Source organism: Salmo salar, chromosome 08 (assembly GCF_965601325.2).
Source record: "Salmo salar chromosome 08, fSalSal1, whole genome shotgun sequence".
Lineage (NCBI taxonomy): Eukaryota > Metazoa > Chordata > Actinopteri > Salmoniformes > Salmonidae > Salmo > Salmo salar.
In genome coordinates this window covers 5,762,501-5,778,133 of record NC_138298.1, presented here as the reverse complement: position 1 = coordinate 5,778,133, position 15,633 = coordinate 5,762,501, and the positions used below count along the sequence as shown (strand labels likewise).

General features: G+C 39.1%; 11 non-coding genes and 3 pseudogenes across 11 annotated transcripts; all 14 read right to left on the bottom strand.

Moving 5' to 3' along the window:
- Positions 1-2,932: 2,932 nt before the first annotated feature.
- Positions 2,933-3,051, bottom strand: LOC145885048 (5S ribosomal RNA). The gene has a single exon (XR_014396628.1). It is a non-coding gene; the product is annotated as a 5S ribosomal RNA (ribosomal RNA).
- Positions 3,052-3,460: 409 nt separating this feature from the next.
- On the bottom strand, positions 3,461-3,569 carry LOC145853563 (uncharacterized; annotated as a pseudogene).
- Positions 3,570-9,873: 6,304 nt separating this feature from the next.
- LOC145886475 (5S ribosomal RNA) lies at positions 9,874-9,992 on the bottom strand. Its single transcript, XR_014398060.1, has one exon. It is a non-coding gene; the product is annotated as a 5S ribosomal RNA (ribosomal RNA).
- A 139-nt stretch (positions 9,993-10,131) lies between these two features.
- LOC145856707 (5S ribosomal RNA) lies at positions 10,132-10,250 on the bottom strand. Its single transcript, XR_014377598.1, has one exon. It is a non-coding gene; the product is annotated as a 5S ribosomal RNA (ribosomal RNA).
- Positions 10,251-10,659: 409 nt separating this feature from the next.
- Positions 10,660-10,778, bottom strand: LOC145857430 (5S ribosomal RNA). The gene has a single exon (XR_014378327.1). It is a non-coding gene; the product is annotated as a 5S ribosomal RNA (ribosomal RNA).
- Positions 10,779-10,917: 139 nt separating this feature from the next.
- Positions 10,918-11,036, bottom strand: LOC145882936 (5S ribosomal RNA). Its single transcript, XR_014394508.1, has one exon. It is a non-coding gene; the product is annotated as a 5S ribosomal RNA (ribosomal RNA).
- A 1,815-nt stretch (positions 11,037-12,851) lies between these two features.
- On the bottom strand, positions 12,852-12,970 carry LOC145883992 (5S ribosomal RNA). The gene has a single exon (XR_014395570.1). It is a non-coding gene; the product is annotated as a 5S ribosomal RNA (ribosomal RNA).
- A 139-nt stretch (positions 12,971-13,109) lies between these two features.
- On the bottom strand, positions 13,110-13,228 carry LOC145885047 (5S ribosomal RNA). Its single transcript, XR_014396627.1, has one exon. It is a non-coding gene; the product is annotated as a 5S ribosomal RNA (ribosomal RNA).
- Positions 13,229-13,637: 409 nt separating this feature from the next.
- Positions 13,638-13,746, bottom strand: LOC145853562 (uncharacterized; annotated as a pseudogene).
- Positions 13,747-13,885: 139 nt separating this feature from the next.
- LOC145851458 (5S ribosomal RNA) lies at positions 13,886-14,003 on the bottom strand. The gene has a single exon (XR_014373309.1). It is a non-coding gene; the product is annotated as a 5S ribosomal RNA (ribosomal RNA).
- A 409-nt stretch (positions 14,004-14,412) lies between these two features.
- Positions 14,413-14,531, bottom strand: LOC145886474 (5S ribosomal RNA). The gene has a single exon (XR_014398059.1). It is a non-coding gene; the product is annotated as a 5S ribosomal RNA (ribosomal RNA).
- Positions 14,532-14,670: 139 nt separating this feature from the next.
- Positions 14,671-14,789, bottom strand: LOC145857429 (5S ribosomal RNA). The gene has a single exon (XR_014378326.1). It is a non-coding gene; the product is annotated as a 5S ribosomal RNA (ribosomal RNA).
- A 409-nt stretch (positions 14,790-15,198) lies between these two features.
- Positions 15,199-15,316, bottom strand: LOC145852759 (uncharacterized; annotated as a pseudogene).
- Positions 15,317-15,455: 139 nt separating this feature from the next.
- On the bottom strand, positions 15,456-15,574 carry LOC145852231 (5S ribosomal RNA). The gene has a single exon (XR_014374085.1). It is a non-coding gene; the product is annotated as a 5S ribosomal RNA (ribosomal RNA).
- Positions 15,575-15,633: the final 59 nt, after the last annotated feature.

Here is a 15,633-nt window from a genome sequence, read left to right as displayed (position 1 = left end):
GAAAAAACGACGTACATTTCTCCCCTTCTAAAACATATTTTGCCCTACTTCTTATAATTGCACCCTTACACTTATCTATTTCACATTTGCTCAATTTTTCTTTTAAATCTAAAAACTTTTCAATAGTATAATCAGGATCACTATCACATTTCTTCATTTCTTCATTCAATTTTGTTCTTAAATAATTTTCTGCTCTTGTCATCCTACTCCTCTGCTTCCTTGCATATCTAATACTAAAAACTTTTATTTTTTCTTTAACATTTTCCCACCACTTGCACTTATCATTCCCTTTTTGCTTATCCTCCATTTCATGTTCTATCAAAGATTTAAGTTGTTTCCCGTATTCCTCATCACCTAGATACCCTGCATTCATACACCATATTCCCCCCCCTTTCCTTTCCTTATCTAACCCCACCGAAAATGTTAACCCAGCATGATCACTAAAAGTTGTAAAAATATATTTAATATCCTTCATAAAATTCCTTAACCCTTCATTTACTAAAACCAAATCTATCCGTGTCTGTTTCAATTCCCCTAAAACCACCTGCCTTCTAGAAAATTCTCTCTTATTCGGATTCTCCTCCCTCCATATATCAATTAAATTGTTTTCAACCATCATCTTCCTTAAAACCCCCCTAGATACGTCACTTCTAAAAATAGCTCCCCTTGTCATATCTAGTCTATCCATTTTTACATTAAAATCCCCAACTAAAATACAGTTTCCCTTGCACCATTTCGCTAATTCTAAAAATAAATTCCTTCTCTCTATTTCATTATTCGGCGCATAAATATTTATAATCCTAAAAACCCTACTCATATATTCAAAATCTAAAATTAAAATCCTCCCATTATTATCATTATATATCTTCTTCACATTTTCTACTACATCCTTCCTTATTAAAATTGCAACCCCACATGAATTCCCCCTACCATTGTTTACATAAATAAAATCCCTCCATATTTTCTGAATTTCTAAAACACACATATTATCCCAGTGCGTCTCTTGAATACATAAAATATCAGAATTCTTTATGTGTACTATTCTATTAAATTTTCCTATTGTTCTCAACCCATTCGCATTTATCGACATTATTGTTACCATACTAATAAATAATAAAATTATAAAATATAATTTCATTATCCTCTACCTTTTATCCAGTTTCTTTCCTCTTCCACCCTTTCTCTCCCCCCCCTCCGCTGCTTTCCTCTTCCTGTATCCTCCTCTCATTCTTTCAAATTTTTCCCCATCATCCGAGTCCGATATCTCCTCCAAGTCCATTTCATCCAGCCAACTTTTCTTCTTTACACCCTCATCCGTTGTGCTCCCCGTGTTCATCGCCGATTCTGGAATGCTCGTTGTGCTCCCCGTGTTCATCGCCGATTCTGGAATGTTCGTTGTGCTCCCCGTGTTCTCCGCCGTTTCTGGAATGTTCATCTCCGTCTCACGTGTAGTAGTCGTTGTGCTCCCCGTGTTCATACCCGTCTCTGTTATTGTCATTAAACTTAAGACCCTCTCCATTTCTTCACCCCCCGAGGTACTTGTTTGTGCTGTGCTTTCCCCCAAAACCCGTGAGTCCCCCGTGCTTCCCCCCAATCCACTTCCCCTCTCCTCCTGAAAACTCCACCTTCTTATTTCCGAATCCATACTGCTCCCAATTTCGTTAATCTTCTGGTCTTCTTTCTTCTCCCTTCTTCCTTCCTCCGTCTCTCCACCTTCCACCACGTCCTCTCCTCCATCTTCTTCTCCTTCTTGCGATGATACAACTGCTTCCTCGAATAGTACTTGACTCCCCTCTTCAGTCATAACTTCTCCACAGTTGCACTCCGCCAATCTCTTTCTGCATCTTCCACAAACATTCCTTTCCTTCTCTCCGACACACTCTCTCGCATAATGGCCTTGATTGCCGCACTTGAAACACTTGAATTCAGGGCAATCTTTAACTATGTGCCCAGGTTGTATGCACAATCGACAAACTCTGACCTGCTTGTCATGGATCACCCTGAAGTATTCAGCTCCTTCCAGCGTCTCAATTTTTGTGGAATATGGCAATGATTTTACTTTTTCCGTAAATTTAACTTTACAAAACCGTGTTCCGTCAACCACCTCCGTTCCAGGCCAAACTCTCCTCCTTATCTCCGAGACGGCCGTTACTCCCCAGCTACTCAGCTTGTCCAGTATAACTTTGTCTTCGATGTATACCGGGAGATTCATAAAAGACACCACCAATTCATTTACATTCACATCTCTCGCCATAATCCTGGTGTCCTTTATCCTTAAACCGTCCATTAGCCGTTCTTTACCTTTTCCGTTTTTCATCGTAATTTCATACTTCTTCTCGCCTTTCATTCGGCATCCCACCACCTCTCCACACATCTCCTTAATTGCTCGCAGTAATTCCATCGTCGTCATCTTTTCTTCTCCCACCAACTCAATTGCCACCGTGTATTCTTTGCCATATTTCATTCCTTCTTTATTTTCGTTTTCCTTCCGTTGCGCATTTTCGTTGTCTTTGTCCGTTCCGTTTGTCGTTGCCATGTTGTCCGTCATTGTAAATCAAAAATGAAAGCGAAAAAACCTCCCCCAGGCAGCAAAACTGCAGGGGGGGAAAACTAAACAAAACTAAAAACTATCCAAATAAAAAAACAATAAATTATATTGCAAAAACCAAAAAAAGAAACGAAAATAGCTCTCGAGCAAACACTCTCAAGCAAACACTCACAGCTCAATTACTCGCACCTGTCGTCACTTCTCCAATCAAGGATTAGCGCCCCCAGGCTGGTATGGCCGTAAGCGAGAAACAATCTCTTGCTACAACATATATAGTCAAAGTGAGTCTGATAAAACAGAGATTTAGTCAATTCATCATTAAATGCTTAATACAAGGCAGTGTTGCTGATGAAATAGTGCAAGAGCACACCCTCGTGGACAAAATGCTTACAGCACCTGGTATTCCCAGGCGGTCTCCCATCCAAGTACTAACCAGGCCCGACCCTGCTTAGCTTCCGAGATCAGACAAGATCGGGCGTACCCAGGCTGGTATGGCCGTAAGCGAGAAACCATCTCTTGCTACAACATATATAGTCAAAATGAGTCTGATAAACAGACATTGCATTTTCACCAATTAGATAAGCAGCTTGAACTTTGTGTCACTGAAAAAGTAGAAGAAATTATAAACACTGTTCCCATCACTTTTTAGCACAGGTAGTTGGATAAAATACAAACTTTATTTCCTTTCATCATTTGAACAGGGCAAAGGAGCACAAAGCACACACAAGCTGCATTCAGCAACAATATTCTTGTTTGTCTTATAAATACAAGGCAGATGCTAATTGAAAACACAAGGAAATTTGATCCTATTAAAAAGGCAGGAAGCTGCATTTAGTCAATTCATCATTAAATGCTTACTACAAGGCAGTGTTGCTGATGAAATAGTGCAGGGGCACACCCTCGTGGACAAAATGCTTACAGCACCTGGTATTCCCAGGCGGTCTCCCATCCAAGTACTAACCAGGACCGACCCTGCTTAGCTTCCGAGATCTGGGGTACCCAGGCTGGTATGGCCGTAAGCGAGAAACAATCTCTTGCTACAACATATATAGTCAAAGTGAGTCTGATAAAACAGACATTTAGTCAATTGATCATTAAATGCTTAATACAAGGCAGTGTTGCTGATGAAATAGTGCAAGAGCACACCCTCGTGGACAAAATGCTTAAAGCACCTGGTTTCCCAGGCGGCCTCCCATCCAAGTACTAACCAGGCCCGACCCTGCTTAGCTTCCGAGATCAGACGAGATCGGGCGTACCTTTTTTTTTTTTTTTTTTTATCTTTTATTATGAAAAAACACATAATATTTACAATATTCAAACAATAATAATAAAAAAGGATGAACAATTCATCCTTTTACAAAATCAAAAAAAGAAAAGAAAATAAAACCAATTAATAATTAAAAGCAAGTTTTCCATTTTGATCAATTTCGATAAAAGTGCTCCCCCACACAAACAGTTTTTCAAAATTACATCCTCCATATTTATATATTAGTTCAATATCTTTCTCTAAAATACTTTTAAATAAAACCTCCACACTCACAATTTTCCCTTCATAATGTCCTAAATTCCTTCTTTGTCTTACAGCGTATCTAGCATGGCTAAGAACAAAATTCATCAAATTAATATTAAAAACTTTGCTTTTTCCATTTATACCAAATAGAAACAACCTCCTCCACTCAACCCCATTTACAATATCTTCTCCCCAATGTTGTTCTAAAAGCCCCTTTATAAACTCATGAAACCCTTGTAATCTACTACATTCAATAAAAAAGTGCATAAAATGTTCCGCCTCCGTACCACAAATATCACATTCTCTTTTAATGTCTCTATTTATTTGATGTAAAACCACGTTCGTAAAAATCCTATTATGTTTCAATTTAAAATCATTATCTTCACATTCTATAGAATTATATTTTACATTGACATTCTTCCATATTGATTTTACATCTATATTTACAAATACCCTAGACCACACTTTTTCTGAAGCAGGAGCTTTTATCTCTCTTAAAATACATTTTTCATAAATCTTTTTAACTTTCAAACCTGATAAAACATGTTTCTCCCCATTACTTTCATAATATAAAACCGGTAAACCCTTAGCTCTCTCAACCACCTCTGTATTTATTAAAAGCACCCATTCTTCAGGAATACACCCTAAAATTCTCTTATACATATTATCTACTGTAGTTTTGCTCATTTCATCTTCCACTTCACAAACATTATCATAAATCGCTTGTACAGGAAGAAAACCTGGAATGACCTCGTATAAAATATCCCCAATCTGTCTCATCCCAGCCCTCATAAAATATTTACAAAACAACATCTTATTATTATATTGTATCTTGGGATTTAAGAAAATTGGCTGATTTAAAATATTGTCTAAAATGGTACACTCATAATAAATATTTGGTAAAAACTCCCCCCAAGCCTCAAACACTTCTCTATAAAACAATGGTATATTAGCTAACATTTCTTTTTTCATGCACATCAATAAACCATTGTCCCCCATCCTCCCAACCTCCTGCAAATACTCCTTAAAAAATCTTTTCCATCCATAATCTAGTTCACCATATAAATATTTCCGTACCATTTTAACTCTAATTGCTTTTTTCCTTACATTTAAATCCACCAACTTCAAACCCCCCTCCTCATATCCTGCAATCAATGTTTTAAAAGAAATTTTCGCTCCTTTCCCATCCCATAAAAAATCAACTAAAATCGTATTCATTTCAGATAAAACCCATTCTGGTACATCTAAAACGTTCATGACATGAATAAAAATTGACATCAGCAAGGAATTTACAACAATTACTTTCCCTTTTAATTTCAAAGCCCTCCCCCTCCACATATTTACTACCTTCCTAACTTTATTTATAACCCCAGTCCATGTCAGATCCCTAGCTTCTTGTTCCTTCACCCCTAAAAACACACCTAACACCTTAAAATAATCATTTACCACCTTAAAAGGAAAAGTCCCCTCATTATTCTTCCCAACATACATTATTACTGACTTCTCCATATTCACTTTAGCTCCTGAGGCTTTCTCATATACTTTAAAACACTCCATCACCCTTTTAACACTTCCCTCATCTCTGACTGTAATTGTGGTATCGTCTGCATATTGATGAATTAAACTAAAACCTCCTTGCGGAGTCTCTACACAATTTATAAAATGATCTTTTTTAAGGTATGCCGCTAAGGGTTCTACCGATAAAACAAACAATAAAGCTGATAAAGGGCACCCCTGTCTCACTGACCTCTCAAGAATAAAAGAATCTGTTAAAACCCCATTACATTTAACCCTACTTTTAGCCTTTCTATATAATAATTTTATCCATCTTATTATACCATTTCCAAACCCATACTTTTCCAGTACCCTAAACATAAAATCATGTTCCACCCTGTCAAAAGCTTTATTAAAATCTATACTTAAAACAATCCCCCCCATCTTGTCACTATTCATTTTATTTATCACATCTCTAAGTGTAGTTATGGTATCTGCTATATCTCTTCCAGGCACACTATAATTTTGTGTAGGTGCTATAATATCATTTAAAACCATCTTCATCCTATTTGCCAGTATCTTAGCTAAAATCTTATAATCTGAGTTTAATAAACTAATTGGCCTATAATTTTCTAGTTTCAGTTTGCTCCCCTTATTTTTATATAAAATCGATATCAGCCCTGTCACCATGGAATCTGAAACAGTATCATTGTCTTCCATATATTGATATACTTCTAATAAAATAGGTGCTAAAATACTTTCATACATTTTATAAAACTCTGCAATTAGTCCATCTACTCCAGGACTTTTATTTATTTGTAAACCCTTAATTGCATCTTTCACTTCATCCATTGTTATCTTCCTATCACACATTTGCTTATCTTCAACACCAATTTGCACATCCACACTACTTAAAATCTCTTTTACACACCCCTCATCCACCTCCCCTTTCTTAAATAAATCCTTATAAAAATTCTGTACAGTTTCTAATATTTCAACATAATCATTTACCACTTCACCCTTTACATTTTCAATCTCACTAATATATGATTTCGTCTGTTTAGTTTTTTCTAAACCAAGAAAAAACGAGGTACATTTCTCCCCTTCTAAAACATATTTTGCCCTACTTCTAATAATTGCACCCTTACACTTCTCTATTTCACATTTGCTCAATTTTGCTTTTAAATCTAAAAACCTTTCAATAGTATAATCAGGATCACTATCACATTTCTTCATTTCTTCATTCAATTTTGTTCTTAAATAATTTTCTGCTCTTATCATCCTACTCCTCTTCTTCCTTGCATATCTAATACTAAAAACTTTTATTTTTTCCTTAACATTTTCCCACCACTTGCACTTATCATTCCCTTTTTGCTTATCCTCCATTTCATCTTCTATCAAAGATTTAAGTTGTTTCCCGTATTCCTCATCACCTAGATACCCTGTATTCATGCACCATATTCCCCCCCCTTTCCTTTCCTTATCTAACCCCACCGAAAATGTTAACCCAGCATGATCACTAAAAGTTGTAAAAATATATTTAATATCCTTCATAAAATTCCTTAACCCTTCATTTACTAAAACCAAATCTATCCGTGTCTGTTTCAATTCCCCTAAAACCACCTGCCTTCTAGAAAATTCTCTCTTATTCGGATTCTCCTCCCTCCATATATCAATTAAATTGTTTTCAACCATCATTTTCCTTAAAACCCCCCTAGATACATCACTTCTAAAAATAGCTCCCCTTGTCATATCTAGTCTATCCATTTTTACATTAAAATCCCCAACTAAAATACAGTTTCCCTTGCACCATTTCGCTAATTCTAAAAATAAATTCCTTCTCTCTGTTTCATTATTCGGCGCATAAATATTTATAATCCTAAAAACCCTACTCATATATTCAAAATCTAAAATTAAAATCCTCCCATTATTATCATTATATATCTTCTTCACATTTTCTACTACATCCTTCCTTATTAAAATTGCAACCCCACATGAATTCCCCCTACCATTGTTTACATAAATAAAATCCCTCCATATTTTCTGAATTTCTAAAACACACATATTATCCCAGTGCGTCTCTTGAATACATAAAATATCAGAATTCTTTATGTGTACTATTCTATTAAATTTTCCTATTGTTCTCAACCCATTCGCATTTATCGACATTATTGTTACCATACTAATAAATAATAAAATTATAAAATATAATTTCATTATCCTCTACCTTTTATCCAGTTTCTTTCCTCTTCCACCCTTTCTCTCCCCCCCCTCCGCTGCTTTCCTCTTCCTGTATCCTCCTCTCATTCTTTCAAACTTTTCCCCATCATCCGAGTCCGATATCTCCTCCAAGTCCATTTCATCCAGCCAACTTTTCTTCTTTACACCCTCGTCCGTTGTGCTCCCCGTGTTCATCGCCGATTCTGGAATGTTCGTTGTGCTCCCCGTGTTCTCCGCCGTTTCTGGAATGTTCATCTCCGTCTCATGTGTAGTCGTCGTTGTGCTCCCCGTGTTCATCGCCGTTTCTGGAATGTTCGTTGTGCTCCCCGTGTTCATCTCCGTCTCATATATTGTCGTCGTTGTGCTCCCCGTGTTCATACCCGTCTCTGTTATTGTCATTAAACTTAAAACCCTCTCCATTTCTTCACCCCCCGAGTTACTTGTTTGTGCTGTGCTTTCCCCTAAAACCTGTGAGTCCCCCGAGCTTCCCCCCAGTCCACTCCCCCCCGCCGCCTGAAAACTCCATCTTCTTATTTCCGAATCCATGCTGCTCCCAATTTCGTTAATCTTCTGATCTTCCTTCTTCTCCCTTCTTCCTTCCTCCGTCTCTCCACCTTCCACCACATCATCTCCTCCATCTTCCTCTCCTTCTTCCGACAATACAACTGCTTCCTCGAATAGTACTTGACTCCCCTCTTCAGTCATAACTTCTCCACAGTTGCATTCCGCCAATCTCTTTCTGCATCTACCACAAACATTCCTTTCCTTCTCTCCGACACACTCTCTCGCATAATGGCCTTGATTGCCGCACTTGAAGCACTTGAATTCAGGGCAATCTTTAACTATGTGCCCAGGTTGTATGCACAACCGACAAACTCTGACCTGCTTGTCATGGATCACCCTGAAGTATTCAGCTCCTTCCAGCGTCTCAATTTTTGTGGAATATGGCAATGATTTTACTTTTTCCGTAAATTTAACTTTACAAAACCGTGTTCCGTCAACCACCTCCGTTCCAGGCCAAACTCTCCTCCTTATCTCCGAGACGGCCGTTACTCCCCAGCTACTCAGCTTGTCCAGTATAACTTTGTCTTCGATGTATACCGGGAGATTCATAAAAGACACCACCAATTCATTTACATTCACATCTCTCGCCATAATCCTGGTGTCCTTTATCCTTAAACCGTCCATTAGCCGTTCTTTACCTTTTCCATTTTTCATCGTAATTTCATACTTCTTCTCGCCTTTCATTCGGCATCCCACCACCTCTCCACACATCTCCTTAATTGCTCGCAGTAATTCCATCGTCGTCATCTTTTCTTCTCCCACCAACTCAATTGCCACCGTGTATTCTTTGCCATATTTCATTCCTTCTTTATTTTCGTTTTCCTTCCGTTGCGCATTTTCGTTGTCTTTGTCCGTTCCGTTTGTCGTTGCCATGTTGTCCGTCATTGTAAATCAAAAATGAAAGCGAAAAAACCTCCCCCAGGCAGCAAAACTGCAGGGGGGGAAAACTAAACAAAACTAAAAACTATCTAAATAAAAAACAATAAATTATATTGCAAAAACCAAAAAAGAAACGAAAATAGCTCTCGAGCAAACACTCTCAAGCAAACACTCACAGCTCAATTACTCGCACCTGTCGTCACTTCTCCAATCAAGGATTAGCGCCCCCAGGCTGGTATGGCCGTAAGCGAGAAACAATCTCTTGCTACAACATATATAGTCAAAGTGAGTGTGATAAACAGACATTGCATTTTCACCAATTAGATAAGCAGCTTGAACTTTGTGTCACTGAAAAAGTAGAAGAAATTACAAACACTGTTCCCATCACTTTTTAGCACAGGTAGTTGGATAAAATACAAACTTTATTTCCTTTCATCATTTGAACAGGGCAAAGGAGCACAAAGCACACACAAGCTGCATTCAGCAACAATATTCTTGTTTGTCTTATAAATACAAGGCAGATGCTAATTGAAAACACAAGGAAATTTGATCCTATTAAAAAGGCAGGAAGCTGCATTTAGTCAATTCATCATTAAATGCTTACTACAAGGCAGTGTTGCTGATGAAATAGTGCAGGGGCACACCCTCGTGGACAAAATGCTTACAGCACCTGGTATTCCCAGGCGTTCTCCCATCCAAGTACTAACCAGGCCCGACCCTGCTTAGCTTCCGAGATCAGACGAGATCGGGCGTACCCAGGCTGGTATGGCCGTAAGCGAGAAACAATCTCTTGCTACAACATATATAGTCAAAATGAGTCTGATAAAACAGACATTTAGTCAATTCATCATTAAATGCTTAATACAAGGCAGTGTTGCTGATGAAATAGTGCAAGAGCACACCCTCGTGGACAAAATGCTTACAGCACCTGGTATTCCCAGGCGGTCTCCCATCCAAGTACTAACCAGGCCCAACCCTGCTTAGCTTCCGAGATCAGACGAGATCGGGCGTACCCAGGCTGGTATGGCCGTAAGCGAGAAACAATCTCTTGCTACAACATATATAGTCAAAGTGAGTGTGATAAACAGACATTGCATTTTCACCAATTAGATAAGCAGCTTGAACTTTGTGTCACTGAAAAAGTAGAAGAAATTACAAACACTGTTCCCATCACTTTTTAGCACAGGTAGTTGGATAAAATACAAACTTTATTTCCTTTCATCATTTGAACAGGGCAAAGGAGCACAAAGCACACACAAGCTGCATTCAGCAACAATATTCTTGTTTGTCTTATAAATACAAGGCAGATGCTAATTGAAAACACAAGGAAATTTGATCCTATTAAAAAGGCAGGAAGCTGCATTTAGTCAATTCATCATTAAATGCTTACTACAAGGCAGTGTTGCTGATGAAATAGTGCAGGGGCACACCCTCGTGGACAAAATGCTTACAGCACCTGGTATTCCCAGGCGGTCTCCCATCCAAGTACTAACCAGGCCCGACCCTGCTTAGCTTCCGAGATCAGACGAGATCGGGCGTACCCAGGCTGGTATGGCCGTAAGCGAGAAACAATCTCTTGCTACAACATATATAGTCAAAATGAGTCTGATAAAACAGACATTTAGTCAATTCATCATTAAATGCTTAATACAAGGCAGTGTTGCTGATGAAATAGTGCAAGAGCACACCCTCGTGGACAAAATGCTTACAGCACCTGGTATTCCCAGGCGGCCTCCCATCCAAGTACTAACCAGGCCCGACCCTGCTTAGCTTCCGAGATCAGACGAGATCGGGCGTACCCAGGCTGGTATGGCCGTAAGCGAGAAACAATCTCTTGCTACAACATATATAGTCAAAGTGAGTGTGATAAACAGACATTGCATTTTCACCAATTAGATAAGCAGCTTGAACTTTGTGTCACTGAAAAAGTAGAAGAAATTACAAACACTGTTCCCATCACTTTTTAGCACAGGTAGTTGGATAAAATACAAACTTTATTTCCTTTCATCATTTGAACAGGGCAAAGGAGCACAAAGCACACACAAGCTGCATTCAGCAACAATATTCTTGTTTGTCTTATAAATACAAGGCAGATGCTAATTGAAAACACAAGGAAATTTGATCCTATTAAAAAGGCAGGAAGCTGCATTTAGTCAATTCATCATTAACCTCGTGGTGCACTCCATCAACAGCAGGTGCATTTCAAGAGCGGCAAATTTGAATCCAAATAAATGTCAAAATTCAAATTTTTCAAAAATACAACTATGTTACACCATTTGAAAGATAAACATCTCCTTAATCTAACCACGTTTTACGATTTCAAAAAGGTTTTACGGCGAAAGCATAAATTTAGAGTATGTTAGGACAGTACATTTACAAGAGTTGTGTGTAATGTTTTGTCAAGTCAAAGACAGGGTCACCAAAACCATAAAACCAGCTAAAACGATGCACTAACCTTTTACAATCTCCATCAGATGACACTCCTAGGACATTATGTTAGACAATGCATGCATTTTTAGTTCTATCAAGTTCATATTTACATCCAAAAACAGCGTTTTACTATGGCATTGATGTTGAGGAAATCGTTTCCCTCCAATAACCGGCAGTCAAGTCAGCGTCACAAATTAAATAATTAAAATTAGAAAACATTGGTAAAATATTATATTGTCATTTAAAGAATTATAGATTTACATCTCTTGAACTCAATCAACTTGCCAGATTTCAAAATAACCTTACTGGGAAATCACACTTTGCAATAATCTGAGCACTGCGCCCAGAAAAATACGCGTTGCGATACAGACTAGACGTCATGTTGGGGAGATCTAAAATCGAAAATACTATGTAAATAATCCATTACCTTTGATTCTCTTCATCAGATGTCACTTCCAGGTATCACAGGTCCATAACGAATGTAGTTTTGTTCAAAAAAGCTCATCATTTATGTCCAAAAATCTCCGTCTCGTTAGCACATGATGTAAGCCAGCCGGACTTCTCGTCATGAACGAGGGGAAAAAATATATTTCCGTTCGTTCAAACATGTCAAAAGTTGTATAGCATAAATCATTAGGGCCTTTTTTAACCAGAACATGAATAATATTCAAGGTGGACGAATGCATACTCTTTTATAACGTATTGGAACGAGGGTACCCAACATGAACTAGCGCGCCAGGTGTCTAATGGGACATCAACGTTCCATGGCTCTTGTTCGGTCAGATCTCCCTCCAGAAGACTCAAAACACTTTGTAAAGGCTGGTGACATCTAGTGGAAGCAATAGGAAGTGCCAAAATATTCCTAAACCCCTGTGTTTTTCAATGGGATAGGTTTAAAGTCAATACAACACATCAGGTATCCACTTCCTGTCAGAAAATGTCTCAGGGTTTTGCCTGCCAAATGAGTTCTGTTATACTCACAGACACCATTCAAACAGTTTTGGAAACTTTAGAGTGTTTTCTATCCATATATAATAAGTATATGCATATTCTAGTTACTGGGTAGGATTAGTAACCAGATTAAATCGGGTACATTTTTTTTATCCAGACGTGCAAATGCTGCCCCCTAGACCCAACAGGTTAAATGCTTACTACAAGGCAGTGTTGCTGATGAAATAGTGCAGGGGCACACCCTCGTGGACAAAATGCTTACAGCACCTGGTATTCCCAGGCGGTCTCCCATCCAAGTACTAACCAGGCCCGACGCTGCTTAGCTTCCGAGATCAGACGAGATCGGGTGTACCCAGGCTGGTATGGCCGTAAGCAAGAAACAATCTCTTGCTACAACATATATAGTCAAAGTGAGTCTGATAAAACAGAGATTTAGTCAATTCATCATTAAATGCTTAATACAAGGCAGTGTTGCTGATGAAATAGTGCAAGAGCACACCCTCGTGGACAAAATGCTTACAGCACCTGGTATTCCCAGGCGGTCTCCCATCCAAGTACTAACCAGGCCCGACCCTGCTTAGCTTCCGAGATCAGACAAGATCGGGCGTACCCAGGCTGGTATGGCCGTAAGCGAGAAACCATCTCTTGCTACAACATATATAGTCAAAATGAGTCTGATAAACAGACATTGCATTTTCACCAATTAGATAAGCAGCTTGAACTTTGTGTCACTGAAAAAGTAGAAGAAATTATAAACACTGTTCCCATCACTTTTTAGCACAGGTAGTTGGATAAAATACAAACTTTATTTCCTTTCATCATTTGAACAGGGCAAAGGAGCACAAAGCACACACAAGCTGCATTCAGCAACAATATTCTTGTTTGTCTTATAAATACAAGGCAGATGCTAATTGAAAACACAAGGAAATTTGATCCTATTAAAAAGGCAGGAAGCTGCATTTAGTCAATTCATCATTAAATGCTTACTACAAGGCAGTGTTGCTGATGAAATAGTGCAGGGGCACACCCTCGTGGACAAAATGCTTACAGCACCTGGTATTCCCAGGCGGTCTCCCATCCAAGTACTAACCAGGACCGACCCTGCTTAGCTTCCGAGATCTGGGGTACCCAGGCTGGTATGGCCGTAAGCGAGAAACAATCTCTTGCTACAACATATATAGTCAAAGTGAGTCTGATAAAACAGACATTTAGTCAATTCATCATTAAATGCTTAATACAAGGCAGTGTTGCTGATGAAATAGTGCAAGAGCACACCCTCGTGGACAAAATGCTTAAAGCACCTGGTTTCCCAGGCGGCCTCCCATCCAAGTACTAACCAGGCCCGACCCTGCTTAGCTTCCGAGATCAGACGAGATCGGGCGTACCCAGGCTGGTATGGCCGTAAGCGAGAAACAATCTCTTGCTACAACATATATAGTCAAAGTGAGTGTGATAAACAGACATTGCATTTTCACCAATTAGATAAGCAGCTTGAACTTTGTGTCACTGAAAAAGTAGAAGAAATTACAAACACTGTTCCCATCACTTTTTAGCACAGGTAGTTGGATAAAATACAAACTTTATTTCCTTTCATCATTTGAACAGGGCAAAGGAGCACAAAGCACACACAAGCTGCATTCAGCAACAATATTCTTGTTTGTCTTATAAATACAAGGCAGATGCTAATTGAAAACACAAGGAAATTTGATCCTATTAAAAAGGCATGAAGCTGCATTTAGTCAATTCATCATTAAATGCTTACTACAAGGCAGTGTTGCTGATGAAATAGTGCAGGGGCACACCCTCGTGGACAAAATGCTTACAGCACCTGGTATTCCCAGGCGTTCTCCCATCCAAGTACTAACCAGGCCCGACCCTGCTTAGCTTCCGAGATCAGACGAGATCGGGCGTACCCAGGCTGGTATGGCCGTAAGCGAGAAACAATCTCTTGCTACAACATATATAGTCAAAATGAGTCTGATAAAACAGACATTTAGTCAATTCATCATTAAATGCTTAATACAAGGCAGTGTTGCTGATGAAATAGTGCAAGAGCACACCCTCGTGGACAAAATGCTTACAGCACCTGGTATTCCCAGGCGGTCTCCCATCCAAGTACTAACCAGGCCCGACCCTGCTTAGCTTCCGAGATCAGACGAGATCGGGCGTACCCAGGCTGGTATGGCCGTAAGCGAGAAACAATCTCTTGCTACAACATATATAGTCAAAGTGAGTGTGATAAACAGACATTGCATTTTCACCAATTACATAAGCAGCTTGAACTTTGTGTCACTGAAAAAGTAGAAGAAATTACAAACACTGTTCCCATCACTTTTTAGCACAGGTAGTTGGATAAAATACAAACTTTATTTCCTTTCATCATTTGAACAGGGCAAAGGAGCACAAAGCACACACAAGCTGCATTCAGCAACAATATTCTTGTTTGTCTTATAAATACAAGGCAGATGCTAATTGAAAACACAAGGAAATTTGATCCTATTAAAAAGGCAGGAAGCTGCATTTAGTCAATTCATCATTAAATGCTTACTACAAGGCAGTGTTGCTGATGAAATAGTGCAGGGGCACACCCTCGTGGACAAAATGCTTACAGCACCTGGTATTCCCAGCGTTCTCCCATCCAAGTACTAACCAGGCCCGACCCTGCTTAGCTTCCGAGATCAGACGAGATCGGGCGTACCCAGGCTGGTATGGCCGTAAGCGAGAAACAATCTCTTGCTACAACATATATAGTCAAAATGAGTCTGATAAAACAGACATTTAGTCAATTCATCATTAAATGCTTAATACAAGGCAGTGTTGCTGATGAAATAGTGCAAGAGCACACCCTCGTGGACAAAATGCTTACAGCACCTGGTATTCCCAGGCGGTCTCCCATCCAAGTACTAACCAGGCCCGACCCTGCTTAGCTTCCGAGATCAGACAAGATCGGTCGTACCCAGGCTGGTATGGCCGTAAGTGAGAAACCATCTCTTGCTACAACATATATAGTCAAAATGAGTCTGATAAACAGACATTG